The sequence below is a fragment of the Lissotriton helveticus genome, chromosome 5_1 (genome assembly GCF_964261635.1).
Source record: "Lissotriton helveticus chromosome 5_1, aLisHel1.1, whole genome shotgun sequence".
NCBI lineage: Eukaryota > Metazoa > Chordata > Amphibia > Caudata > Salamandridae > Lissotriton > Lissotriton helveticus.
Window position 1 is genome coordinate 763,841,185 of NC_136065.1, and position 14,688 is coordinate 763,855,872.

The 14,688-nt window shown below is 42.5% G+C and overlaps 1 protein-coding gene across 1 annotated transcript in view; it reads left to right on the plus strand.

Annotated features, from left to right (window-relative positions):
- The first annotated feature begins 237 nt into the window (after positions 1–237).
- Positions 238–14,688, plus strand: part of FAM241B (family with sequence similarity 241 member B) — a 123,096-nt gene continuing 108,645 nt past the window's right edge. The window contains exon 1 of the mRNA XM_078643240.1: positions 238–366. The gene's annotated coding sequence lies outside the window, so the exon portion shown is untranslated. The remainder of the gene's footprint in view (positions 367–14,688) is intronic.

Genomic DNA, 14,688 nt, shown 5'->3' on the forward strand with positions numbered 1-14,688 from the left:
TTGTGCACTTCATAGGCTACATTTGGCCCATCCGCCTGGAGAGGTTTTTCCCCCAAAAGAGGGGAAAATATCGCAAATTTGTGTGGAAAACAGTACAGTCTGGAAGCTAACAGCACAATCATTCAACAACGCTGCTTGATAGATGCATTTTTTTGCATTGCCAGCAGAGGGGGTCGTGAGCAAGGGAAAGCGCGCCTCTACTGGAAAGACGCTCTGGCTTGTAAGATGCTTGGTTCATTTCCTCTTCCTGTAATGACGTGTTACAGAGTACTCAGCAAAAAACAAACCAGCGAAAGGGAAGGAAGACAGAGGATAAAAGAACCAATTGACGCAACAGAGTTTTGAATTCACATAGAAAAGCTGGAGGTAATTTGTTTTGGAGCAGCTTACGTGGTAAATGTATTTTTTGCTTAAAGCAGCAGCAGTGAAAAGAGCTGCCTACCTTGGAAAACAATGACATTAAAGAGTCATGCGCTTGCATTTTATGTTCAGAAGAATAGATAAGAGAAAACAGCCGGATGAGAGTGATGAAAACAATGTTCTTTAATGTTGGGACGTCTTGCTGAGGAATCCTATTAAATACGGAAGGAGCCTTAAACCTCTGATTTCTGTGCGCATGGCTCGTACCCCACCTTTTCTATGAGTACACAGTCTTGCGAATTGATTCTCAATAATAAGGTTTGCCCATTTTCCTGATAACACACTTTTAAATACATTTTGCAGGTTTCTCCAAACATTTTTTTAATCTGATTTGAAGTAAAAAGATCATGCCAATGTGTTAATATGCAGCGATTTGCAGTATGGATGGGGATAAAGGGGCATGAGGGTTTGATGTATAGTGTTTTTACTGGGGTTTCTGGTTGGCCATGGAGAGATAAGCGTTGGCCATGGCTTGGAAGGTACTGGATAGGACTCGGGGGGTTGTGGGAAATTGAGTGGAAATCTCACAAAATAGTTTTTCAGGACTGGCAATGTTTGAAAAACATATGTCAACTTCTCAAGACTAAAATGAAGGTGCTAACTACCCAGTGCCGTGAGCACAATTGTCGTGGGGTTTGAGGAGCTGGGGTTGTGCATTGTCAAAAAAAAGTGTGTTCTGAGGCTTATTCGGACCGTAACACTGATCAGAAATTAAATGTCTTAAACACCACTTACATGGACATGTAAAATGCTTTCATAACCAATAAGGCTTAAAGGCTACCTTACAGAGGTCAGAAATGGATACACTGTATAGACAATTTAACCTGCAATGCAAGGACAACTATCCCAAAATCATGGTTTGAAATTGTACATATATTTGGTCACAACAATGGGCCGCATGTAAAGGTCAAGAGGGCCGTACTTTGAGTATCACTGCCCTAGTGCGACATCGACTCTGTCACTGAGATCACAGGACCCTTGAGCAGTGCGACTTTAGGGTGATGCGCCCAGTGCGATTGCACCGGGCGCTGACTTTGGGTGGGGAGGATGTGTTTTTTCAAGTATATTATGGTTTTAAAAGCACTTGATGCCTCCATCCCGGCCTCCAGCAATTTTCGGCAACAACAAAAATGTCATGATAACTGCAGTAATTAATGTTCTTCCTAGAAAGAGATGGAGTTTTGTCAAGTGTAAGTTTTGGATCGTGGAAAGGTAGTTTAGAGGGTTAATGTGCCTGCTACAAAGAACATGTACCAAGCAGATCACAAAGTGCACATAATGTACATAGGTCTGTGGGTTACTGCTTTTGTCAGAGAGATCTTTTTGTTACTTACTTGCAGTTTATAAGTAAAAATCCTAACATAGAACAGTGAGCTATTAACTGCTATTAAGCTATTAAGAGCTGCTGGCAAACTGTAAGGTATAAATTAGACCGTTATGATTTTTTCCCTAGATTTTATTATCTTAATGTTGCAAACAGGGTTCAATTGGATAGAAATCAATTCTGGTTATTAAAGAGAACCACCAACCATGGTATTACATTCTAAATTCAGAGTTTGTGTTTCTCCAGACCAATCACTATTGAACTTTACGGCCTTACAGTATGGTTGTCATGCGACTCCTACACCTAGTAGTCCTTTGCCTTGTGTAACATTTCCTATGAGTGATTTACACATGTATGATTGATTGTCTCTGTGTAATGTATGTGTTGTAAAGTACCCTCATGCCCTTCACTGGTATCGATGGTGCTGTAAATCAAATTAAATGCATGTGAGTGGAGTGCGAGTGTGGTGATTGAGATTTGAGGGGCACTGCTAAAGGGTGGTAGTGAGGGAATCCGTGGCAGAAGGAGTAATTGTGGGTGACACCAACAAACATTGTTGCACATAGCTCCAACGGTGCCATAAGTCTGCCTTAAGTTTGTCTTAAGACAATATCCTAACTTTACTACTACTAAATGCCTTCGGTGAATACCAAAAGTAGTACGTTTAGAATTTTGTCTTAAGTTACTTCTGTGAATCGGGCCCACTGTTGTATGTTGAGAACATTATTTTAAGGGCTAAGGCTAAGGGATGCCAATTGGGGTAAGAAATGTTCGGTTTATGCCTATTTACAATGCACTTGTGGGAGTAAATCCCTTTCTAGAGACTTGTCCCACCTCCATCTGTCATTTTAGTCATCCCAAGCCTCATCTTACTACTATGAGCTCCCTAATAACCCTTTCTAGATTCTCCCCTCCTCTATCCCTCCCTCAACCCATCCCAAACCTCATATTACTACTATGATCTCCTGAAAAATACTTTCTAGGCGCTTCCCTCTTCTATCCCTCCATTATCCTATTCAATGAAACTAACAGACTCGCGTGTTCATCGCTCAAATTACCATATATTTCCCTATATTAACCCACCACTAATTTTTTTTGTGTTCCGGAGTCGCATGCTGCTCACCGGAAAGTGCTTTGACGCATCGCCTGGGGTGGAAGCGCTGTATAAATACAATTACAGTATTGAGCATATTACAAGAGTGAATGATGTGCATAAATCAGTTACAGGTTGTGCATCTGCCACAGAGGTGCATATTGTGCTTCTGGCAGAGTTCAATATATTCTGATGTGATAGATGCCTTCATAGTGGGCTTGTACCTCTGAGCTCCATAATGTCATATATCCTACTTTCTTTTAGTAATAGGCTGGTCCAGGGCAGTTTAGGGTCAAGCCTGGGGAGAAACAAAATACAACATAAATAAATAGTGATATCAGAATTAGTTTGGAGTCAGGACTTTAATGGTCCGAAAAAGTTCATTATCTTTGGTTCCAAAAGTCATGCGATCCAGTCTCTTTTTCGGTTTTGCCTTGATTTTATTAAAATATTCTTTCCAAGGAGCTTGAAAACCAACACGTATGAAGTCAACCATCATATTACCAAGGTAGGAATTCAGGTCAGGTGTTAAATGTGGCTTTCAGCCATGCCAGTTGAGGATGTAGGTGGAGCCAGTAAATGAAGTGGGTGGAGCCAGGGGACATGGGTGTGGCCTCCTACAAAAATATGAGCTCCTGGACTTCATATTTTACAAATTAAGCACTGACTACAGAAGTGCAAATAGCCAAATAATCTAGAACACTAGTCCAATATAACGCCCGTTCCCACCTACCTTCAGACAGTAGTTTTAAAAAATGCTGTTTAATATTGTCTTTCCAGCTCATTGTGATCAATCAGGGTTTTCATGCATCTCTGGGGCTCCCACAAGATAAAACATTCTTTTAGCATATGCAGACCATGGGAAATGATACACATTATCCAATAGAAAAAGTCCACTAAGAAGGTTCTGACAAGGTTTATTTCCTGCTTGGCCAAGCAATTGATCCATAAGATCTGCATGGCAAGGTCATTTGCTTCCTCCACATACACCAGACCTATTTCCTCATGCTCTATAATCGAGGACGTGCTTCTTGAGACTGACAATAGTCTGCATAAAAAACTATTTTCTGTGCGTTAGAGTTTCTGATTTGGAGTAGCCCCAGATACTGGCCCCATATGAGCTCTTGGGTAACATTTACTTTCATAGGGATTACTTTATTAACTGGTTTCTGTCCCAGTTAATGTGAAAATCCAAACACTGCAATTTGTTTTGCTAAATTGTGGTTTTCTTAAGTTTATCATGGTAGATGAGGTCAAGGACGGATTAAATAAAATGCCCATATAGTTAAAAGTATTTGTTCTACCCAATCTTCGCACCTCCATTCTATAATTCTTAATCGTTGTTTTGGCTGAGATTTGGTATGATTGACTTTCAGATCTAAACTTTCCATGAAGGAGAAAATGGAGTTCAATAGGAGTTGAAGACAATTTGCAGTTCTTGTGATGAGCACCACATGATCTGCGTAGAACAAAATTGTGATATAGGGGTTACCCATCTTTGCCATATCAGAACCTGAATCAAGTAGGCATTTGTTGACAAAATGGATATATAACAAAAAAAGAAAGGGTGCCAAAATGCATTCTTGACGGATACCCCTCTGAGTCCTAAAAGATGTTAAGTTTCCTTAAAGGGCCCGATGATGAAGCATGTCATCACTAGGTGGTGAGTGAGGGCTTTCCTTAACGCCTTAAGTGAAGTCGTTTTTTTGCTCCAAACCGGTGGTTCGTTACTACCTTGGAACACTCTTGTCCTGTTTATTTGATTAATACTGGGGTATAAGAGTGTCCCACTACTCTCCCTGCCTCTCTTCTTGTTTTGACAAGTTTCCTTAAATCCCATAATGAATTGAAACCAAAGTTTCAGCATGGAGGCGCTTTATCAACAATAACAAATCTTTGTCAACACCCAATTTATCCATTATATCCCAGAGCTTTGACTGATTGACCATGTTAAATACATTTGAGAGGTCCATAAATGCTAGGTGGAGTGCCCCCTTTTTTGCTAGCACACATTTTCCTGCTACCAGATATAGATCTCCAATGGGAATGTGGGTTAAAGGCAGAGAGCAGCCTTTAGCTGCTTATGAGGAGCTGTACAAGCTGAGCCAAACCACCTTATAGGTTTTAACAGTAGAGGCTGCCGCTATAGTAAAGTGGTAGGGCGGGGTTCTTGGGGTTGGGTTTTAAAAAGAAATTAAAAATGCTTACCTGCCGCTCCACTCCCTGCTGCTGGCCGCCTTATTGCTCCTCTCATCCCGGAAGTGGACAGGCTTCGCTGCACAGGCTCCCCACACAATCCAGACGCCGCTCGCGTACTATACCTAGCATGAGAGCATCGCCTGGATTGGCCTGAGCGGGCTGGTTTAACACTCGGTAATGCACAGGGAGCCTGCAGTTTTTCTCCAATTCGGGTATACAACACAGCTGGGTTGGAAAATCTTAAGTGCGCCTTCCTTATTTAACCATAAGACCATATAAATCTGGAGATCATGGCATCCATTATTTTAAACCAGGAGTTTTCAAACTTCAGCGGGATTGACTGAAAAATATACAAAACCTTCGGCAAGAATAGCATTTTAACAATGTTACACTGACCCACAATCGAAAGACGCAGATTGTCCCCTCTAGAAAATCCCTTTTAGCTTTCCCAATGATCGGGGCTACATTGGTCTTCACTATCCGATCCAGTTTTGCACTGATGCTGACCCCCTAGGTACACCACCTGCTCAACTACACGCGGATCCTGGGTTACAATTTGGCTGTTCACAACCAGTTACGTTTTAATACTGTTCAGCGAGTAACTCACCAGCTTGCCAAACGTAGCAGCCGCCTCCTCCATTACGTGCAGCCCTGCATCTGGAATGCAGTTACTACTGCTATATCGTCTGCATAGGCTAAGATTTTTATCTCTCATCCCTGTCGCCAACTGGCAGAATGGCTGGATTAGCTTATAGCATGCGAACAAAAGGGTTGATGTAGAGCGTAAAAAGGGGCAACAACGATATCCATGTATGGTTCCCCTCTCAATATGGATTGACCCAGAGTGGCTCACCATCATTTGCAATCGGGCTGCAGTTTTGTGATGTATTACCCAGACTCCCTTGATATAACGCCCACCTAGACTGAGGAGCCTATAACTTTCCATATAGTCTTAGGCACCCATGTTGAATGCTTTTTCTGCGTCCCACAGGGCCACCGCCATGGGTTAATTTGTTACATCCGTTACATCAAAGATCGTAATCGCTCGACGAATATGGTTAGTGGTTCCCCTCCAAGGGATACAACCATGTTATTTTGTAGAGACAAATTTAGAAATAATATGGCCCAACTGACTAGCCAGTATTTTTTAATATAGCTTTGCATCGCTATTTATAAACATTGTTGGCCTATAAGAGCTCGAATCATACGGGTCCTTCTCTATCCTTAAAAAGACAATATTCGCCATAGACCATGACCATTGACCTTTCTTCACTTGGAGAAAGAGCTCATGCATGACTGAGGATAGCACCATAAAAAATACCTTATAAAATTCCATAGGAATTTGGTAGGTCTCCACTGCTTTCCCAGAGGGCAATCCTTGGAGAGCTACTTGCATTTAATCAGTCTGCTTGCGCAGCATTATCCGAAACCACCAGATTCAACAATTGCTCCAAGTTTTATTCCACTACAGGGTACTGGGCGTGATTTAACTTGCCATAATACCCCCAAAAGACTTACCATATATCATTGGGATCTGAAACTGGGTCCCCCTGGTCAGTTTTTTAACGTCACTAATGCAGCCTGCCGCCACTTTTTAGCCAAGTCTGTGTTTTTTATGGGTCAAGACACTGAAATAAATAGTAAAAATAGTACTTTTAATTAAATGATGGGGTGGGTCTTGCCCATTCTAAAATCAGGAACCCACCCTCACTCCTAAAACCTCGACAGGCTCTCTGCTCCCCTGCGGATTAAAGCATCCCATCCCACTGGCAAGTGACAGGACATTTGATTCTTTTGGGTGTTGCAACAGGAACTGATCATACGAGAGTCAATGGAAGTCCCCACGCAAGGGCTCCCATTGACCTTGGCTTGATCAGTTCTTGTTGCAGACAGTAGGCCCAGCCACACAAGTTGCACAGCGTTTTTTTCGGCACAATTGGGGCAATGCTGGGTGGTAGGAATTTTGTGGATTACTGCAGATTCTGGAAGTTTCCCTCACTGAGTCAAAGTTTGAGGTTTGCAAGGGATATGTGTATCAAAAGGTTGCACCAGGGACTCAGCCCTACTCTGTATGATTCTCTTATCAACCCCATTTTCTTCCTAAGATGTGCCCAGGCCCCTTCCCCGTGGCCTTTCTCTGAATCAAAAAGCACCCATAGAATTATACTGAAGAGTCTGGCTTAATCTTCCTCTAGTGTGTCCCACCCCGCTGTCAAAAAAATGCAGCAATCCACAAATCCATCAGGCGGAATTCCTCTACCTCCTCATATTCCTCCAGTTAGCTCTGGGTCTCTTAAAATAAAACCCAGAATTTTCCATGCATTGTACCATTCTCAGGCACACATACACTCAGCACATGTTTATATCACCCATGCACTGCACAGCATTATATCTCCTATGTATTGTACAATTCTCAAGCATGCATATCCCCAACGCATGTGTATAACACACACACACAGACACTGCACAGCATGTCTTCATTCCTGTATTGTACTGGACATAAAGTGTGGTGGGTAAAGGTAGCATGGACAGTGGGAGAGCAGGGAAGAAAAACACATCTTCAATACAACTAAAGCAACAAAAGTCAGAAACATTTAAGTAAAATGTGCACTTCTATAAAACTTTGTCTAATATGGTTTAGCATGTTTGAAACAGTTACTAAAACGTAGAAAGGTATAGAGGGGTCAAAAGCCACAGTGTGGGAGGGCTCAAAGGCAACGTATACAGAGAGGAGAAGGGTAGCAGGGAGGTAGCAAAGGCACACAGATGGTGGGTGAGAGGGAGGGAGCAGGTAAAGGCAACGTGGACAGAGGGAAAAATTAAGTGATAATATATCTGCATAACAGCTAAAACAATACAAGTAAGTAAGTGACACACGATCCGAATGGGTATTGCCGGTCGATGGTATACTATACTATGGACTGTCATGGCATGGTCTGGTAGTGTATGGCTTGTCATTGTGTGACATGGTCTGATTTGGCCTGTACTTTTATACTATGGTTTGACCCTTCATGGTATGTATAGTATGGTATGCCATTGCACAGTGTAGAAAGGGGGCTCTCTATGTAGTGCACTAAAGCAAAGTACATTGTTCAGAGAGTCCAGTGGATCCCAAACTGGTAAGTGGAGAAAAAAGTGGATAATACTAACGTTCTATTTGTGGTAGTGTGGGCGAGCAGTTCGGGTTATCAGAGGGTAATGCTAAGCATTTGTTGTACTCGCAGAAGCAATAAATGAGACGCACACTCGAGAATAAATACAAGACTGAAAAAATAACATCAATTTTCACATAGTTTTCAGACCAAGAACTTTGTTCTAAGGTAAGTACTTTTATTAAATTAATTTTCAAAGTTTGCAAAACAACACACTCTTGTGCATAATTACGCGCCGTATAAGTTTATGGGAGAAAATAGGAAAATGCTTATAAAATTGTACAATTGGATCTCCAGATTCACCTTCTGCAATTAGGTAAGTAGCAAGGCCAGATTCACTGTTTCGCCAGTAGTTTGTCGGAAGCGTACCTGATTTGGTCAGGAGCAGGGTGCGGAAGTCGTTGGTAGCAGGCGCTATGGAGTAGAGGGCCACCAGAAAACACATTGCACAATTGGACTTTAAGGTAAGTCCAGGGGTCCCCCTCAAGGGAGCAGATAACAAGGGCCTCAGGACCACAAGAGCAGAGCTGGGTCTTGGTACTCAGGCTGGGTGCAGTGCAGATAGGTCAACTAGGTGGCGTGTGTCAAGATGTCTTTCCTATCAGGTGCAGGCAGGGTGCAGGCATGATTCCTGAACAGCTGGGCCACTCATGAGGTGGGTCTCTGGGGTCTCGACGGGTGCTTGCTTCTGGGCAGTTGGAGTCTGGATTGGACTCTACGTCTCGGTGTAGGTTGCAGAGGTTTTGGTACCCCAGGTATTGGTGCAGCACAGCTTTCATAGGTCCTGGTGTCTCCAAACTCGGTAGGGAGAGAGATCTGACCCTCCGAAGCTGAGGATGCAGGGTCTAGTGGCTTAGTGAACTAATGCATCCTTGGGCCACTGTTTGACCTCATGGTCCCAGGTTAAAATCCCGGCGGGTCCACTCAGCCTCTCATCCTTTGAGGTGGATAAAATGAATACCATTGAGTTGAGTAACAATAAACATCTGTTATTCAGTGAAAAGATGCCCCTTTGGGATGAACATGTGCTTTACAAATGCACACTTTGTTATGTACCTCTTTAAGTTTAGATGTTGCATCTGAGTTGCCACGGAGCAGTAAGTCTGTAACCCGGACTCGGCAGGTTCGATGCCTGTGGACTGCAGGTGAATAGATCCCCTACCCCAAAGGAGTTCTCTCGCAATTGGGGAAGTGCTGTAGGTGCTCCAGGGTTCTTGGAGGTCTCACATTTGCAGGACAAGAAGGCACACCGCATTGGTTGAGTCCTTGCATCCGCAGGAAGGGTTTTGCGCCAGAATTCTGCTGCTGGCCTTCGAATTTCAGGTCAGCAGCTTTTCTTTGTCAGAGTCTTCTTTGTATCTGTCAAATCTAAGTTCAGGCTCCAGTTCTGCAATTTAAATAGTAAATATGGGGCTGTTAAAGGGAGAGACAGAAAATACCCAATGGGTGTCTACTCCCTCTAAGTGACCATTTCCTATGGGAAGGGGCGCTAACATAGCCCTGATCGGTTCAATCCTGCCATCTCAAGATGGAGCAACTGTAATAGAAGTGTCCCCATCACATGCCCCACCTTAGGGGTGGTGCTGGCTGAATGTGGGAACACCTCCTAATCTAATTTTCCCACCTGTCCTCCTGCCAAATGTGGAGTAGGACAGGGGGGGTTGGCATCCTCCACTTTCAGGAGATGCCTTAGTTGCATCTCAAAGGCGGCATCACCTTTGAAGCTTCCTGCCCTGGAATGCCATTTTGACTGGGGGAAAGTGTGTGAAGGGCCCCCGCCTAGAGCAGGCTCTCTTACAGACCTCTGAGAACCCTGGCTCTCACCCCATGAGGTCAGAAACTGGTCTGGTGGTGGAAGGCTGGCTAAGACTAGTCAGAGACTACACTAGTGTTTGGTAGGTTTTCAGGGGACCCTCTAAGGCAAGCATGTCAAACTCAAAGGCTAACACTAGCCAAATAAACAAGATTTACGTTTTTGTGGGTAGCAAAAAAACAAAAACTTCCATTTTTTTTAAAAAACTGTTCTTTATTGAAATTTTACATTTTTGACCAGTCCTCCCCACCGCCCCTCTCCCCACCCCCATACAGGCATTTTAATTGATATATACATACCTTGGTGGATGCAAACATAACAAGATACAGGTTCGTATTTAGTACAGTAGGAATTATATCAGAAAATTTAAAGACCTGGTTAATCAGGATATTTTATCCATTGTGTAAGGGCATCCCATATTTCTAATCCTTTCTTTTTCTTGTTCCTACCCTTCCTGCTGTAGATAGCTATCTCCAGGCTATATGTTGCTAACAATCGTGCCCGCCATTGCTGAAATGTAGGTGGGTGTGGATCTAGCCAAACCGATGCCAGACATATTCTAAGCACTGGCATTGAAACATACAGAAGTCCCTTCATTCTGTCCACTCGAGTATCCTTGTCTGCCCCCAGCATTATTTCAGCAGTTGAAATCTCTATTCTAGTTTCAAAAATTCCTGAGCGAAAGATAGAAATTTCCCGTCTGATGGTACTAAGTGTCCTACATGTGGCGAACATATGAGTTAGATCTACTTCGGGCATCGCACATCTAGGGCATTGCGTCCCCTTACCAGTGCTCCATTTGGCTATTTTCTTGGGGGTATAATACAATTGAAAAAAGGTTTTATAAAATTGAGCTTGCAGTTTGGTTGACATTAATAACGATTTGGAAAGTTCGAATGCCCTCTGGACTGAGGTCTCGGGTATTTCAGTTGGTTCTGCCATTTATGGGTATATTTGTCCAGATCATCAGGTAAGTTGGCTATTAAGTTATTATATATTTCCCCAATTTTGACTCTATTATTTTGAACCATTGTTTCGATTATCTGGATTTTCTGGAAAGCAGCGCTGCCTCCCCCTTTTTCATTATGAAATCTCTAATTTGTAAGTATTTGAAAAACAAATACTTTTTTATCATTTCAAATGTGCTAAAACCTGATGAATTATAGAATGAACCAAATTGAGTGATACCCGACCTGACCCACCGGGTCATAAATTTGTCTGTAAAGATCTCTGGGAGGTTGTTATTTCTATGGAGGGTCGTGTAATAAGAGAACATTCCAATACCAAGAAGTTTACGTATATTGCTCCATGCAATATAGATTCCTTTTAGGGTTTTGAAGCAAACTTTTTTAAAATGACAATCATAGGTCAGTCGCCACAGATGTTCTCCCGTTTCTTTACCGAGGATAAGTTCCTGTAGAGTTGGGACCCCCCTCTCTTGATCGGATTCCAGGTTTGGAGTTAAAAGTGCTCTACTATATTTAAGTATTGTAGCCCACCAGTAAGCTTTAAAATTAGGTAAGGCAAGAATTATATCTTTTGGTAGGGTTATGAATCTATAAGCTCTACGTGATCTGCCATAACCCCAAATAAAACAAGAGTAGATACCATCAATTTCTTTAAAAATCTGTGGGTCAAAGTTTAAACAAATAGTTCGGAAAAAATATAAGAGTTTTTGGAAAAAATAGCATTTTGATTAGATTGCATCTTCCGATGATAGTTAGATGCAGATTATGCAATCTCTTCAAGGTTTTTTCCGTTTGTTTCAAAAGTGGGTTCAAATCAAGTGTAACCAGATTATTTAAATTTCAGGTTATATTAACTCCTAAATAGACTGCGTTTTCAACTACCCTTACATCACAATAGCTACTCTTGTTGTTGGTTATAATCTGAGTTTTGTTTTGATTTAATTTGTAGCCGGAGATTTCTCCAAAATTATTTGCTGCTTCTTCCATTAAGTTCATGGCTTCATGTGGGTTGGTTGTGTCAGTCAGTCAGTCAAGTAAGCTTTATTCGACAAATGTCATAAAAGCATAAAACAGATCAAAGGATCATCTTCCATTTAAATAACGTAAAATTCATGATAAGAAAGTAGAAATATACAATTAATTTCTGCTATAAAAGTAGGCTAAAATCATGACCAAGGATATTATAATATTAGACTATATACGACATATTATCAAAAATACACATACCGGCAAATCACCCCTTCAGCAATTTCCTCCTAATATTCCAAGACCAACCTAAGAACTTGGCAGCTGCAACATACACAGGTGGGTTGGTACTTGTGCGAATAATTCTAGTAGCCACCATTCCACTCCTAGTGCCCATTAATTTACACATGGGGCGCAACCAAACTCTCCTCGGAGCAGAGTACGCAGGGCACCCAAATAGCACAATGCTGGTTGTTTCCAAAGGGGCTGGACAACAGGGACATGTGGCGTTTCCACCATTTGACCACCTAGTTGTGAATGCTCTTATAGGTAAACTACCAATTCTAAGTTGGAAGTAGAGCTTTCTATCTAGAGGCTTTGTTATGTCGTCCCAAAATGTCTCATAAAGAATCTCATCCTTGAATTCCAAAAAAACCCTGTGAGTGAGAGAGGAGGAGTGGTTCTAAAAAATCTTGAGTCTACCATTCCCCAGTATAGGTCTTTTAGTACCTTCTTTGATGGGAACATGGCGTTGGATGGATCCTCCCATAGTTCCAGTAATCCCAGCTCTATGAGTGTTCCACCAATGCCAGAGAGCCATTTGAGTCTGTGGAAGGTATCACTTTTGATTATATCCCAAAGGCCAGTAGCAAATATTTTTAGTTCAGGTGTTAGCCATAAGCGCCTCCAATACAGTACAAGTCGCAAATTGGCGATGAGGTCAATTGGTCTCATAACCAAGTCATAGAGAACAGGACCCATAGGAGTACTCTGAGGTAAGTTAACAAGACTACGTAGAAACCTATTTTCGGATCCTACCATCATCTTTAGGTTCCCGAACCCCCAGATCTCCAAGACATAAAGGGCAGCACTTACCGCCTTTGCTTTATTAACGCCAAGAGCAGGGGCTACTGGCTTTGTAAATGATTTGGCGTGCTCTATCCTCAACGCTCCAGCCAATTGCCGATGCTTGAGCGTAGCTAAATCAATTTGTTCATTCCAGCACAGGTCATGTTGGATGGTGACACCCAGGTAGCTGAACGATTTTACTTGCTCCAGGGGTAATTCGTTCATCTATATATTGCCTTTATGTGACCTGTGTTGATTAAAAGACATGAATTTAGTTTTTAAAACATTTATTTCTAGGCCACGATTGGTGCAAAAAGCCTCAAACACCTAGTGCTTTTTTCAATCCACTTGGGGTCTTAGAAATAATAAGACAGTCGTCTGCAAACAGTAAAATAGGTACTTTCGCCCCTGCTACAATTGGAGCATCAACTTTTTCATCAATCAGTGCTTTGACCACATCATTAATGTATAAAGAAAACAGGGTCGGGGCAAGCACGCAGCCTTGACGTACCCCCCTTTCCACTGGAAACTGTCTGGTAACACTTCCAGGTCGACCCCATCTAATCTGTGCAATGTTGTGTTCATGAAGTCTCATAATTAATGAAAGGAGGGCAGGAGGCATACCCATATCATTCAAAACAGACCAGAGGTTTGACCGTGGAACGAGATCAAAGGCTGCCCTCAGATCAATGAAGGCAGCGTATAAACTACCCCCCCCCCCCCCTAGTTGCACAGGTTTCCAGTAAAGCATGGCAAAATGCAGTACTTGTTCGACTGTGCTAATGCGAGTTCTAAATCCAGCTTGTAGGTGTTATTAGTATACTCATCTCACGCTCCCAGTCCTGAACCTTGTTTAAAACCAGTCTGCCAAAAATCTTCTGCATGTTATCAATCAGACTGATTGGGCGGTAGTTACCAGGGAGTGACTTGTCACCCTGTTTAAAAAAACTGGGATAATTTCCGCACCGTTCCACAATTCAGGTATGGGTGCCACTTTAGCTATTATGTTTGACAACAAGAGTATGTACCCCCCCCACGATTCTCTATCATACAAAAAGTTGGTTGTGACTATTGCGATGTCATCCACATAAGCCAGGGTTTTGGTTTCTCCGTTGGGGGGTCCTCATTGGTGTTATGACTGGGTTGGTTTCTAGCTTACGAATGAACGGGTCTATAAATATGGCGAATAGTAGAGGGGAGCAAGGGCAGCCCGGCCTTGTCCCTCTGGTCACTTTTATGTTGTCTGAGATTTCCCCATTTATCATAACTACAGCTTCCGGATTGACGTACATCATGCGTACAGCTTTGATGAATAGTTCCCCGATTCCACTCTTTGACATAGCGGTCCATAGATATTGCCAGGAGACCCTATCGAATGCTTTTTCAGCATCTAGCAATATCAACGCCATAGGGTCCCCTGTTACTTCCGCTATGTCAAAGAGTGTGATCACCCTCTGAACATGATCAGTGGTTGATCTGCCTGGAACAAATCCATGTTGCCTGACTGAGATGATTTTATGAATTACTTGGGCAAGTCTGCTAGCTAGCAATTTAGAATACATTTTGGAGTCATTATTTATTAAAGTAATTGGACGATAGGCCCCTAGCTCTGTGGGGTCTTTATTCTTCTTGGGAAATACAATAATTTTAACCCTAGCCCAGGATTCCGGTGGCCGCCCTCGCTG